Here is a 15,920-nt window from a genome sequence, read left to right on the forward strand (position 1 = left end):
AGATGACTGGCAAGTTCCTGCCCAGTAGACAGACATGGGTATTAGAAAGGCATGCTTACGAACTATTCTTCTAGGACTTCCCGGCTTTGATTAACTTTTGAAAGGCCAAACAGGAGTGACTTTAGGATCTGACACCATCTCTGCCATCCAAGCAATGGCTTACTGCCTCTGGATGCTCCATCACTTTTGTCCCAGGAGGAGTGACTTTTCACTGGACTTGGACTCAGGGCCTGAGTGCTGTCCCTCAGCTCTCCAGCTCAAGACTAGCACCCTACCACTTTGAGCTCCACACAACTCCGTTCCCAGCACTCTGCTGGCTGATTAGAGACAAGTCTCTCACAGGGACCTTTCTCTGCCCGGGCTGGCTTCGAACCGCAGATTTCAGATCAATGAGTCTTACAAGAGGCCACTTTACTCCAATTAAAAGCAACAAGGTGGTCCACACAGAAGTAGTTGGTTTTGGTTTTTTTGTGTTTTGTTTGTTTGTTTGTTTTTGCCAGTCCTGGGCTTGGACTCAGGGCCTGAACACAGTCCTTGGCTTCTTTTTGCTCAAGGCTAGCACCCTGCCACTTGAGCCACAGTGCCACTTCTAGCCATTTTCTGTATATGTGGTGCTGGGGAATTGAACCCAGGGCTTCATGTATAGGAGGCAAGCATTCTTGTCACTAGGCCATATCCCTAGCCCTCACACAGAAGTAGTTTTTAAGCAGGCTCTTACCTGGAACTTAAGGGCCAGTATTAGATCTTGACAAACTTGTAGGAATCACCTGTGCTTCTCTGTGGGCCTGCTGGAAATTGTTACAAAAAACCTACAAAGAAACTGGAATGGCAATTAAACATGTAGCCATAATTCTCCTTTTCTCACTTTACAATAATCATTTAGGACAATTTTACTTCCAAATTTCTTATAAATGTATTCTTGATTTCCAAAGCCTTTTTACTAGGGCTTCGTGTATACGAGTCAAGCACTCTTGCCAATAGGCCATATTCCCAGCCCCAGACTGGATATCTTTATCCAATTAGCCTCTTCCTGAAAAAGATTCTGAATTGGGACTCAAGCTATAATCATAATACAAATGAGAAGCTGGAAATATAGTTTAGTGGTAGAATGCTTCCCTAGCATGCATGAAACCCTGTGTTTAATTCCTCAGTGCCACATAAACAGAAAAAACCAGAAGTGGCATTATGGATCAAGTGGTAGAGTGCTAGCCTTGAGCAAAAAGAAGCCAGGGACAGTGCTCAGGCCCTGAGTTCAAGCCTCAGGACTGACCAAATAATAATAATAATAAGTGAAAGACTAACAATGCAATAGAGAAAAAGTGGACAGAGGCATGAAACCTTTCAGGCCTAACTGGTGCTAATTTAAAACAAGAGGAAAAAATGGACAGAGTGATTACAGAAAAATGGCAATTATTCTTAAGCAAATTTTAAACTTACAAATGTGGCAAGGTTGCGTTTGTTGTTGTTGTTCCCAGCATTTCTTGTCATAATGAAACACTGGAGAAAACCTAAATGTCCAGCAATAAGAAACAAGTATGGGGCCTGGGGATGCTTGCCTAGCATGCATGAAACCCTGGGTTCAATTCCTCAGGACCACATAAATAGAAAAAGCTGGAAGTGGCACCTTTACTCAAGTGGTAGAGTGCTAGCCTTGACCAAAAGAAGCTTAAGGACAGCACCAAGGCCCTGAGTTCAAGCCCCAGGACTGGCCAAAAAAAGAAAAAAAAAAAAAAGAAACAAGTAGTTATACCAAAACAATAGAACCTATAATACAAAAGAATGATGGCACTCTTTAAGTGCTGATACTGCACGATCTCTATGATATAGTTCTTAAAAGGGGTGTGTGTGTGTGTGTGTGTGTGTGTGTGTGTGTGTGTGTGTGTGTGTGTATTTGAGGCCAGCCTGGGCAGAAAAGTCTGCACTCCATCTCCAATTAACCACAAAAAAGCTGAGCTAGAAAACATGGCTCAAGTGGTAGAGTACTAGCTATAAGCAAGAAAGCAAGTGTGGGGCACTGAGCAAAAGCTTCAGGAGTGGCACATGTGTGTGGGCATGTGCATGTACACACAGAGAATTGGAAAACCAGCAAATATTTATCAGCTGCAGTTCAGTTTCCCCATTTTCTAACCACAACATCCCCGTTGTCCTTAACTGTCTATACACACTGCCTCTCATAATCTCATGTTTTCAAATTAGCCCAAGAGGGTAGGAAGGAGAAACATTCCAGGAAAAAAAAAATTCCACAGCTATTATTTTCTTCCAGTTCTATCCTGTTAGGGAATGTTAAGGAAATAAAAATACGTGACTTTTCTCCATGGCTCAGAATTAGGGAAGGATTAGTCATTAGCAGTTACTTCTTTGTAAAAACAAATCTTATTCTTTATTCTTGGTTGAGAGAGAGAGAACAACAGAAAGTCTGAGAAAATTAGTTTCTCAAGTCATATCCTTTATGACAAATTATCTGGTAGAAATTTTCATTTGGTCATGACCAAATGTATTGTCAAACAAAATGTCATCTTGAATTAAGATAAGAAAGACCTAATGCTAGAGATGGTGACGCATTCCTGGGGGAAACACTAGGGAGTTTGAGGAAGAAGCACAAATTCAAGGCCAGCCTGGTATACATATTGAAACTGTCTAAAAAAAAAAAAAAAAAAAGGAAAGGAAAAGAAAAAAGAAAGCCAGGCACTGATGGCTGACATCTGTAATCTTAGCTACTAAGGAGGCTGAGATCTGAGCTTTGTGTTTTGAAACTAGCCCAGGCAGGAAAGTGTGTGAAACTTCGATCTCCAATTAACCACCAAAAAGCTAGAAGTGAAGCTGTGGCTAAATGGTAGAACACTAACTAGCCTTGAGCAAAAAAGATCAGGGATAGCACCCAGGCCCTGAGTTCAAGCCCCAGGACCAGCATGAAATTAATAAATAAACAAATGGAAATAAAGATTTGGGGACATAATAAAGTTTGTGATGTCAGCATGTCAGTAGTTTCATTCTCTTATCAAACATAAATGAAGATCTTGTCAGTTATGTGGCTAACACAATTGCAGGATGGAAAGCATCTTGCAGCTGTGTGGTCAGAAGGAAAGGAAAACAGATTTTGGTGAATACATAGTAATCTATGCCTGCCTCACTGAGATTATTATTCTCATTTTGAAGGGAAAATGATTCCCAGAGACAGTAACTTCACTGTAGTCGTGATTCAAGTACAGGTCTATTTAATAACATACATCCTTTGGAATCTTTTATTATGAGAGCTTATATATTTTCATTTAAAGAGTGAAAATATATGCAAAAATTCCCCCTCTCATTTACAAAAAATTTAGGACTTTTTTTTCTCCTGGCTATAGCTATCTCTTCAGTCCCCACTCTTTGATTAAGCCCTGTGAGTTGGCACTGAGCGTGCTGACAAAGTCTTCCCTTGAAGGTCCCATCCACTTCCAGTCACCAACCCAGTAACCCTCCTCAGCTACCCTCATACTTTGTCAGCCTGCTTGGTTCTGAGGAAAGAGGCATAGAGCCTTTCTGAGCAAAGAGCCTTTCAAATGCTTCTCTTTTTTCTATGTTCTAGATCTCAGCCTGCCCTCATCTCATTTTCTTGTCCCTTTTTATTTTGAAGTAATTTTCATTAGCATACCTTAGTTGTACAAGGGGGAGATTTCACTGTGACATTTCCACACATGCAAACAATGTATCCCTAGCAACTTTCCCTTTTTATTACTCTCTCCCATCCCACCCACTTCTTAAAACAATTTCAGCAAGTTTCATTGTTCTTTTCTTTTCTTTCCTTCCTTCCTTCCTTCTTTCCTTTTTGTTGTTGTTGTTGTTGTTAAGGTATCAGGATTTGAACTCAGGGCCTGGGTGCTATAGCTTAGAAAAAATAATCGCTCAGAATTCACAAACAACCTTTGCCCAGTTTTTCCTTTTTTGTGTGCAAATCTTGGGACTTGAACCAAGACCTGGGCACTGTTCCTGAGCTTTTGTACTCAAGGCTTAAACCACAGCTCTGCTTCTGGCTTTTTTTTTTTTTTTTTGGTGATTATTTGGAGATAAAAGTCTCATGGGCTTTCTTGCCTGGGTTGGCTTTGAACTGCAATCCTCAGATCCCAGCCTAAATAGCTAGGATTACAGGTATGAACTACCAGGGCTGGATGGTAAAGAAGAATTTCCAAGAGAACACTGAAAAGAATTTAACAAAGATATAAGAGGAAAACCAGAAGTACATGTTGTAATAGAAATCCAAGGAGGGGAATTGAGAGGGATAGGGAGAGAGAGAGAAAATTTCCCTTGAAAGCTGTCATTAGGTCAGAAGTTTGAGTGATTACGTAATAAGAAAATAAAAGGCAATGATCCAGTTTAGTAAGAGAGCAGTTTGTGGAATGAGTTTAGAAGGGTGGGGTGCACACAATGTTACCTCACATGTGAACTGAATAAAGATAACGACGGCAGCACTGTATATGGAAATAATTAGACTGTGCCCCAGATGTCAAAGGGCAAATGCACTGGGATGCAGTCATACAGAGAACTACTTGAAACGAACCCAAATGAATGAACTAAAGTATCAATATAGTATCTATATAGATAATCGTAAAAACAAATTCAACATGGATCATAAATTTTAATGTAATTAACTTTTAGAAGACAGTACAGATATTGTCAGAACCTATACCCTTATGAAGAACTATTATATATAACAACAAATGTGATCTATAAAAGGGAAAGATAATATCTAGGCATGGTGGCACATACTGGTTATCCCAGCACTTGGGAATCTGAGGCAGGAGGATCCTGAATTCAAGTATAGACTGGGCAACTTAGCAAGACATTGTCTCAAAATAATGTAAAAAAGGACTGGAGAAGGGCTGGGAATGTGGCTTAATGGTACAGTGCTTGCCTAGCACACATGAAGCCCTGGGTTCCTCAGCACCACATATATAGAAAAAGCCAGAAGTGGCACTGTGGCTCAAGTGGTAGAGGGCTAGCCTTGAGCAAAAAAGGAAGCCAGGGACAGTGATCAGGCCCTGAGTTCAAGCACCAGGACTGGCAAAAAAAAAAAAAAAGGACTGAGGATGTATCTTTTGGTATAGCACTTGTTTTTAGTATGAATAAAGCCTTGAGTTCAACCCCTAGTACTATAAGATAAAATAAAACAAAGATAAATTTCACTTTTTTGTTTGTTTGTTTACTGTCCTGGGATTTGAACTCTAGGCCTTTCATTTAGTAGGCAAGCATTCTACTGCTTGAGCCATACTCTTAGCCCCTTTTGCTTTTAGGTTATTTTTCTAATAGTTTCTCATTATTGGGGGGGGGGCTGCTTTGGCCTTATACTGAGACCCTATGCCTTTTGAGTAGCTGCGATTATAGGTGTGAGCCACCACATCTAGCTTATTTTTCCATGCTAACTTTTTGCCTGGACTAGCCTTGAATCTTTATCCTTCCATTCTCTGACTTTCAAGTAGCTGAGTATGAGCCCCACATCTGAGAAACAACACATATGTAGACTATATAAAGGACCCTAGATTGAATAATAAAGCAAAGCAAAACATTCAATTAGAAAATGGGTAGACAATATGGATATGACTCAGTAATAAAATGCTAACATGGAAGGTACAATACCCTAAGTTTGATCTTGAAACAGAAAAAAGATAGTGAGGGGGTAAAGATATGCAAAGAGTTTCACCAAAGAGGACATATTGCACAGATGTAAATGGGTATATAAAAAGATGTTCCACTTTATCAGACATTAGTAAAATGCAAATTTAGACCTTGAAGAGATATCATTATACATCTGTTAACACAACTAAGATAAATAGCCAGCATAGTGACATACCAGGTGCTGGGAGAGCATGGAGAAACTGGATTGCTCATATATTACTTTTAGGAATGTACAGCTACACTGAGGGAAAGCTTGACAGTTTCTTTTTAAAGAAAGACTTAGCATATATTGATTGTAAAACCCAAACTTATACTCCCAGACATTAATTCCAGAGGAAGGAATATACTCACACATTAATTGCACACAAATGTTTCTAGTAGCTGTATTTGAAATAGCCCTAACCTGGTAACCCCTAAAATGCTTCCCAATGGTTGAATGATCAAACTGGTACCTCTACACCACAGACTATTCAGTATTAAGAAGGAAGGATGAGGGCTGGGAATGTGGCTTAGTGGTAGAGTGATTGCCTAGCATGCATGTAGCCCTGGATTCAATTCCTCAGTACCACACACACAGAAAAAGCCAGAAGTGATACTATGGCTTAAGTGGCAAAGCGCTAGCCTTGAGCACAAGAAGGCTCAAGAACAGAGCCCAGGCCCTGAGTTCAAGCCCCAGGACTGGCCAAAAAAAAAAAAAAAGGAAGGAAGAACAAGGCATTGGTGGCTCATACCTGTAATCCTAGCTACTCAGGAAGCTGAGATCTAAGGATCACAGTTCAAAGCAGGCCTGGGCAGAAAAGTCTGTGAGACTCTTACCTCCAATTAATGGAGGAGGAGGAGGGGGAGGGGGAGGGGGAGGGGGAGGGGAGGGGGAGGGGGAGGGGAGGGGGAGGGGGAGGGGGAGGAGGAGGAGGGGGAGGGGGAGGAGGAGGAGGAGGAGGAGGAGGAGGAGGAGGAGGAGGAGGAGGGGGAGGAGGAGGAGGAGGAGGAGGAGGAGGAGGAGGAGGAGGAGGAGGAGGAGGAGGAGGAGGAGAAAATAATGTACTGGGCACTAGTGGCTCATGCCTGTAATGCTAATCCATGAGACTCTTAATCTCTAACTATGAGTAGACTAATTAAGAAGCTTTCTAGCAAAGGGTAGTAAACAAAGAATTTACATTGATGGATGGGGAAAGGGAGTTTTTGTTGTTTACATTTGTTTCTTTCTCTAGGAAAGACCCAATAAAGAGAAGTCAAAAATCCCTCAGAGAGAGGGGAACTAGTTCAAACTTAAAATAAGAAATCCTCAGAGGCTGGAAATATGGCCTAGTGGTAAAAGTGCTTGCCTCGTATACATGAAGTCCTGGGTTCGATTCCCCAGCACCACATATATAGAAAAAGCCAGAAGTGGCACTGTGGCTCAAGTGGCAGGGTGCTAGCCTTGAGCAAAAAAGAAGCCAGGGGACAGTGCTCAGGCCCTGAGTCCAAGGCCCAGGACTGGCAAAAAAGAAAAAGAAATCCTCAAATGGTAATAATTGCACAAGCAACTGGAAAGATTAGAGATAAGGGTCAATGAATAGTAAGAAACAGAATAAACAAGTGAACAAACCATGTAGAACAATAGAATCATGACTTACAGCCTGGACAGCCCCAGCCCACAAAAGTCTGAATTTGGTCAATAGCATTTGTTTTTGTTTGTCGGTTTGTTTTGTCATCCCTGTGACTTGACTTGAGCACTACCTCTGAGCTTTTCTGCTCAAGGGTAGCCCTCTACAACTTTGTGCCACAGCTCCACTTCCAGTTTTCTGGTGGTTAATTGGGATAAAAGTCTCACAGAGTGTCTTACTCCATCTGGCTTTGAACTTGGATCTTCAGACTTCAGCCTCCTGAGTAGCTAAGATTACAGATGTGAGCCTCCAGCACCTGTCTCAATAGCATTTTTGTATTCTTTCATTTCAATTTAGGATAAGAGAACACCTAATACATTTCTAACCAAATTGTATAAAATGCCCCACGTTAGCTGGGTATATATAATCCTAGCCATTAATCCCAGTACTTGGAAGGCTAAGGCAGGAGAATGGAGAATTCCAGGCCAGCCTGGCATAGAAACTCTGTCTTAACAGCAGCAACAGCAAAAATATTCCACTTCTGGATCACTTGTTTCCAGCCTCCCCGTGCTCTGATTTCTAATCAGACCATACCTGAAGCCATTTCTCTCCTTTCTTCCCCCACCTCTCTTTCCCGTCTCTTTTCTGCTTGCTTTTGATTTTATGCCAAAAGCAAGTGATGGTGGCTGACTCCCTTACCATAGTAAGTTCTGAGTAAACAGCTTCGGTTTGTTAGTTCTCATTTGATTGAGCTTCATTTATTTCCATAGGTTGGAGAATGGTTGAACTCATAATTTTGAAGATAGGCCTACATAAAATCCTGTAATGTGGAGTGAAGAGGTCTATTTGAAGATGGAGAAGCCCAGAAAAGGACAAATGTTGGATGGTCTGCCTTAGCACATGCTGAAACCCAGAAAACCAGCTGGCTTTAGGAAACACAACTGTAGTCAAAAGTACTAGAGACAGGCATAGTTAGCATGGTGGTCTACATAAAATAAAACATAGTATTGGTGACTTAGGCCTGTAGTCATAATTACACAGGAGATTGAGATCCAGAGAATCAAGATTTGAAGACAGCCTGGAGATAAGAGTCACATCGATTTCATCTCCAATCAAGCAGCAAAAAGCTGCACTGGTAGCCCCGTGCCACTGGCTCACATCTGTAATCCTAGGTACTCAGGAAGCTAAGATCTGAGGGCTGAGGTTCAAAGCCAGCCTGGGTAGGCAAGTCCATGAGACACTTTTTCTTCTTTTTATTTTTATTTTCCCATGAAAGCTCTTAACTCCAATTAACCACCAAAAAGCCAGACATGGAGCAGTGGTTCAAGTGGTAGAGCACTAGTCTTGAGGTATAGCACCTAAGCCCTGAATTCAAGCCCCAATACCAACACACACACACACACACACACACATACACACACACACACACACACACACACACGCATGCAGGGCTGGTGACTCAAGGGATAGAGCACCAGTAGAGCAAGTAAAAGCCCCAGAGTTCAGAGTCTAAAGCAGCAGAAAACTGGAAGGAGTGCAGGAGTGCTGGTTTAATATATTCATTTCCTAAATATATTATTTGAAGAATCTCTTGTGCTTTTTGCCAGACCTGGGCTTGAACTCAGGACCTGAGCATTGTCACTGGCTTCCTTTTGCCAAAGCTAGCACTCTACCACTTGAACCACAGACAGCTCCACTGCCGGCTTTTTCTGTATATGTGGTGCTGAGGAATCAAACCCAGGGCTTCATGCATGCTAGGCAAGCACTCTACCGCTAAGCCATATTCCCAGCCCCTCTTGTGCTTTTTTTCAAGTCGACAGTTCTGTATAAACAAAATAAAGACTACTGACACACCTCAGGAAGGAACCTAATCAAGGTTTTGAGGAAGAAGGGTGGTCAGAAATTTCCTGAGACAGTGATATTCACTGTATCCTGAGGGATGATGGAAAAAGCACAAGCAAATTTCCATTTCTCTATTTTTGCATGGCCTGGATCACACTGGCTTTTTCCTGTGTTTGTTTAAGTATAAAGAAAAGAGGTTGATTGGGGCGTTGGTTCTGGGTAATAGTAGCTATGGCAGTTCTATTGTGAGAAAATACATCAACATTTTAATATTAACCATCTTGACTACAGTTTATCTTTCCTAGACTGAGCACCAGTGGCTCATGCCAGTAATTTCAGACACTACTAAGGAGGCTGAGATCTAAGGATCCCATTTCAGGGTCAACCCAGGCAAATAAGTCTATGAGACTCATATTCCAATTAATTATCAAAAAGCTGGCATTTGAGCTGTGGCTCAAGTGACAGTGTGCCAGCTTTGAGAAAAAGCTAAGGGACAGTACCCAGACATGTGTTCAAACCCCAATATTGGTGCGCACACACACACACACACACACACACTTCAGCTCATAGCTGTTATACCACCACATGAGACACTGCTCCAGCCCTATTTTTTTTTTGCCAGTCCTGGGCCTTGGACTCAGGGCCTGAGCACTGTCCCTGGCTTCTTTTTGCTCAAGGCTAGTACTCTGCCACTTGAGCCACAGCGCCACTTCTGGCCGTTTTCTGTATATGTGGTGCTGGGGAATTGAACCCAGGGCTTCATGTATACGAGGCAAGCACTCTTGCCACTAGGTCATATCCCCAGCCCCTCCAGCCCTATTTTTTGCTGATTTTTTTTTTCATTTTTTCCCCACCCTGGCCACTTCCCTAGTGCCACTTCTGGCTTTTTCTATATATATGGTGCTGAGGAATTGAACCCAGAGTTTCATGTATGCAAGGCAAGCACTCTACCACTAGGCCATATTCCCAGCCCTGCTATCTTTTTGTTTCTGTTGGGTTTTGTTGTTGTTGTTGTTGTTGTTGTTTTGGTGCCAGTGTGGACACTTGAACTCCAAACCTCTCCTTTTCCTGGCTGAGGCTCCACCCCTTGAGCCAGTCTGGCATTTCTTGCCAGTTATTGGAGAAACTTGGACTTGTTGACCTGGGTTGGCTTTGAATCATGATCTTCAGATGTCAGCCTTCTGAGCAGCTGGGATTATAGATGTGAGCTATCGGTGCCTGGATTACTGGTATATATATATATATATATATATATATATATATTTTTTTTTTTTTTTTGCCAGTCCTGGGGCTTGAACTCAGGGCCTGAGCAATGTCCCTGGCTTCTTTTTGCTCAAGGCTAGCATAGCACTTTAACACTTGAGCCACAGCACCACTTCCAGCTTTTTCTAAATATGTGGTGCTGAGGAATCAAACCCAGGGCTTCATGTATACGAGGTAAGCACTCTACCCACTAGGCCATATTCCCTGCCCTTATTATTTTTTACAATAGTGTCTTGTGAACTTTTCTGCCTGGGCTAAACTCAAACTTAGCCTCCTTAGCCGCCTCTATTAGAATCAGGTGTGAGCCATTAACACCTATCCTATTATAAACATTTGATGAGTTCAAATCAGAAAAAGCCATACTTAATCCCTAACTTCCTGGCCAACCTACTAAACAAATACTTTACCAGAAAGTTTAAAACAGTTAAATAACCTCTGTCCTTGCATCTGGCAAGAGAAGAATTCAGGCAAGACTAGAACCTGAGTAAAAGTAATAGGAGCTGGGATTGTGGCTTAGCAGTAGAGTGCTTGCCTAGCATACACAAACTCCCTGGGTTTGATTTCTCAGCACCCACATGTACAGAAAAATCCAGAAGTGGTGCTGTGGCTCAAGAAGTAGAGTGCTACCCTTGAGCAAAAAAAAAAACAAACCCAAACCAGAATCAGTGCTCAGGCCCTGCGTCCAAGCCCTAGGACTGGCAAAAAAAAGGGGGGGGGAGGGAGAGGATAGGAAGATGTATTAGAAGATAAATATGGTAGAGAAAGAGTATACATGGCATAGCTATACGGTAAGGAAGATAGCACTTCAGTTTACCTCCACTGTCTTGTCTGTCTTCCTTATAAAGCTTGGTCTTGGATTAAATAGTGAGAATTGAATGGCTTTCTGATTGGTGGGTCTCCTTTTTTATTTCCTGTAAGGTAGTGATGGCAAAGGTTTACTGTCCCATCCTTATTTCCTTACTCTTTTGCCCTTCTTACTTCCTCATTCTTTTGTAGTCCCTTGCCCCCATTTGTTTGTCAAGCAGGTTTTAGTTTTTCAGCTTACCCTGCCATCTGCAAGTTCTATAGCCCACAATTCACAGATTGGCTGCTTTTCTACTAACCTGTATCACTGTCCTCTTTATTGGCTGGAATGGGGACATGATGGCTGGAAATGAAGCAGTCATCTTGGAATGTGCAGTTAAACAAACCAACAAAAAATAAGTATAAGTAACAATATAAGTACAATTTGTGAAGTAGCAGCCCTGGGTTACCTACCCCAGATGTGGGGGGGGGGGGGGATTGTTCCTGGGGGGAGGGGTTATTTTGGGGGGAGGCATGGCCCTGGGGCTTGAACTCAAGGCCTGAACATTATTACTAAGCTTTTGTGTTCAAAGCTAGTGCTATACCTCTTGATCACCATGTCCCCTTCTGAATTTTTTTTTTTTTTTGGCCAGTCCTGGGCCTTGGACTCATGGCCTGAGCATTGTCCCTGGCTTCTTTTTTGCTCAAGGCTAGCACTCTGCCACTTGAGCCACAGCGCCACTTCTGGCCATTTTCTGTATATGTGGTGCTGGGGAATCAAACCCAGGGCCTCATGCATACGAGGCAAGCTCTCTCGCCACTAGGCCATATCCCCAGCCCGACACTTCTGAATTTTTGATAGTTAATTGGAGATAAGAATCTCACAAATTGGGGCTGGGGATATGGCCTAGTGGCAAGAGTGCCTGCCTCGGATACACGAGGCCCTAGGTTCGATTCCCCAGCACCACATATACAGAAAACGGCCAGAAGTGGCGCTGTGGCTCAAGTGGCAGAGTGCTAGCCTTGAGCAAAAAGAAGCCAGGGACAGTGCTCAGGCCCTGAGTCCAAGCCCCAGGACTGGCCAAAAAAAAAAAGAATCTCACAAATTTTCTTGCCTAGGCTGGCTTTGAACCATAATCCTCAGATATCAGCCTCCTGAGTAGGTAGGATTACAGGTGTGAGCCACTAGTGCCCAGTTCACAGATTTTTTTCACATAAAAGGAAAGTAATTTGTTGTCTTATTGGCCATTGTTTTGTGTTTCCTGTTTTACACAGCTGAAATTAATCTGTTTTTTTTTTTTTTTTTGGCCAGTCCTAGGCCGTGAACTCAGGGCCTAAGCACTGTCCCTGGCTTCTTTTTTGCTCAGGGCTAGCACTCTGCCACTTGAGCCACAGTGCCACTTCTGGCCATTTTCTATATATGTGATGCTGAGGAATCGAACCCAGGGCCTCATGTGTACGAGGCAAGCACTCTTGCCACTAGGCCATATTCCCAGCCCCTGAAATTAATCTTAATTGATGTTATTTACCTTTATTTCTTTCCCTCTAATCTTTGGTGAATTTGTTTCCTTTCTTCCATGATATATGCCAATCACATCTACCTTTCTCTCCCTCTCTCTTCATGTTGCTTTTTTTTTTTCCTCCTAAAATGCTGGGGATGAACCCCAGGACCTTGCACATGATAGACAAGCACTCCACTACTAAGCTAAACCCTCATCTTTCCCTGCTTTTTTGTTCTTTCTCCAATAAACATGATTGGGCAAAACTATATGCCAGATGAGGGAAAATGAACAAAAATGTAAAATTCTTTTTTTTTTTTTTGCCAGTCGTGGGCCTTGGACTCAGGGCCTGAGCACTGTCCCTGGCTTCCTTTTGCTCAAGGCTAGCACTCTGCCACTTGAGCCACAGCACCACTTCTGGCCATTTTCCATATATGTGGTACTGGGGAATTGAACCCAGGGCTTCATGTATACGAGGCAAGCTCTCTTGCCACTAGGCCATATTCCCAGCCCAAAAATGTAAAATTCTTTTTAAAAATGAAGATATTTCTCTTTAGCATTTGTAATCTGGTACAATAGAATGAAAAAAACTACAAAGAGACACATATGTCCAGACACAGTGGTTCACACCTGTAGTTCCAGCTGATAGGAAAGCTGAGTAGGGAAGAATGCAAGTTTGAGAATGGTCTGGGCAATGTAGCAAGATCCTATTTCAAAATACACATACTAGCCAGGTGCTGATGGCTCATGCCTGTGAAAATTCTAGCTACTCAGGAGGCTGAGGGTATGAGATAGTAGTTCAAAAGCTAGGGGGCTGGGAATATGGCCTAGTGGCAACAGTGCTTGCCTCGTATACATGAAGCTCTTGGGTTTGATTCCCCAGCACCACATATATAAGAAACAGCCAGAAGTGGCACTGTGGCTCAAGTGGCAGAGTGCTAGCTTTGAGCAAAAAGAAGCCAGGGACAGTGCTCAGGCCCTGAGTCCAAGCCCCAGGACTGGCCAAAAAAAAAAAAAAAAAAAAGCTAGCCTAGGCAGAAAAGTTCAGGACACTCATATACAATTAACCACCAGACAGCAGGAAGTAGAACTGAAATTTAAGGTGTTAGAACACTAGCTTTGAGCACAAAAGCTTAGAGATAGTTCCCAGTCCCTGGGGTCAAGTGCCATGACACACACACACACACACACACACACACACACACACACAAATGAGATGTGCAAAGGACACGGAGAGTCCATGATCCATTTCTCTTTTCTGTACCTCTTAGCAGTTGCCATACTTAATGACCCACAAGTATTTCCCTGCAACCAACTGTATTATTTATATGCAAGGCCTTATGCACTTGTCCCTGACCTTCCCCCCCCCTCAGGATTAGCACTCTACCACTTGAGCCACAGCTCCACTTCCAGTTTTTTGGTGGTTAATTGGAGATAAGAATCTCATGAACTTTTTTCTGTGTGACCTGGCTTGGAATTCAGCCTCCTGAGTAGCTAGGATTACAGGTGTGAGCCACTACTGGAGGCTGCTTTAATTATCTTTAGTAGTTGTACAATGTTTCAATTCAATGTATCAATTTATAAGTACAATGGATATTGATCTATGTCACCCCTTCCATCATTGCTCACCACCACATCAACTGTTATTCCCTTCCTTCCTTCCTTCCTTCCTTCCTTCCTTCCTTCCTTCCTTCCTTCCTTCCTTCCTTCCTTCCTTCCTTCCCTCCCTCCTTCCTCCCTCCTTCCCTCCTTCCCTCCCTCCTCTCTCCTTCCTTCCCTCCCTCTCTTCCTTCTTTCCTTCCCTCTTTGCCAGTTCTGGGGCTTGAACTCAAGGCCTGAGCACTGTCCCTGCCTTCTTTTTGCTCAAGGCTAGCACAGAACCACTTCTGGCTTTTTCTGTATATGTGGTGCTGAGGAATGGAGCCCAGGGCTTCATGTATGCAAGGCAAGCATTCTACCACTGTTGTGCCAAGTCGCAAGACCACCCCCAAGAAGACCACCGAGATTCAGACACTCCAAAATGCAAAAGCAAGGCAAGGCTTTATTTAACGAGCTGCCAACTCGGGCCTCGTCCTACCCACCGACACAGCGGAGGTTAGGAGGGAGCCTCGAGCTGTGATTACACAGGGCTTATAAAGGCAAAGAACAAGGTTACAACAATCAGCTGTGCAAGCAAGATTAGAACACAGGTACAAATCTGATTGGCTCAGGGTTCGATTCTAAAATGGGGTTCACGTGGTGGGGCCTGACTTCAAAGTCTGGCACCTCACCACTAGGCCATATTCCCAGCCCTAAACAGGAATATTTTATATTTATTTTCCTTTCCTTTTTCCCTCCACTCAGTGAGGCATTTTATTTACATGCATGTTTTACTTTCCTAGGGAAAAAAATAACAGTACTTCCTTTCCTGTGTGTTTTTGACATGCTTCTTCATGGCCTATGATGCCAGCCAAGGTTGAGTACAATGGAACCCAGCTAATGAGATGGGAGTAAATTTTTTTGTTTTGCCATTTAAAAACATCTTTAAACTGCACATATAATCCAGGCTTGATCACACCATACTTGTATACCCTGACTGTGAGGTTCCTAACCATATCCCAGCTCAGTAATCATCATGACTTCAAATGGGCCATGTAACCATGCTTTACCATCATGGTCAGGAACCACCCATGACTTTGGAGCACAGCTGGATATGGACTTAGTGTTCAGCATTACTAAGTTTTAGCCCAGGGCATTCATGTGTACCATTGTGGCAGCATGGAAAAATGGCAGAAAGCTTTTTCCTTTCTATCAGCTGTCTGGTGTCTTCTTTAATATATTAAGCATCCTTTTCCAAATAAAGTATTTGTATTTGAAAAAAATACATATTAAGCATCCTGGTAGTAACATAAAAAGCTTGACATAAAAAAGCACATTATAATGATTTTTTTTCATTTTTTTTCTTTTTCAGTACTGGGGATTAAACCCAGGACATTGCACTTTCTAGGCAAGTACTTTGCTGCTGAACTACATCCCATCCCAAGCACAGTATTGTAGAGCTTTCCTTTCATGATTGAGTGTCACTACTTGGGCCAGGTCATGCTGGTGTCTAGTTACTCCTGTTTTGCTTCCTGTTTCTTTTTTCCAATTGAGTTCACACTATAAGTCTAATGTACAAACAAGTGTGATCACAGCATTTTTCCAGGATGCTGAGGCTCCCCTCATAAATGTGTTTATCTAAGAAGTTTTCTTTGTTTTTGTGTTGTTACTAGAGTTTGAATTCAGGACCTCATGCTCTTACTTGGCTTTTTTACTT

Source organism: Perognathus longimembris, chromosome 16 (genome assembly GCF_023159225.1).
Source record: "Perognathus longimembris pacificus isolate PPM17 chromosome 16, ASM2315922v1, whole genome shotgun sequence".
Lineage (NCBI taxonomy): Eukaryota > Metazoa > Chordata > Mammalia > Rodentia > Heteromyidae > Perognathus > Perognathus longimembris.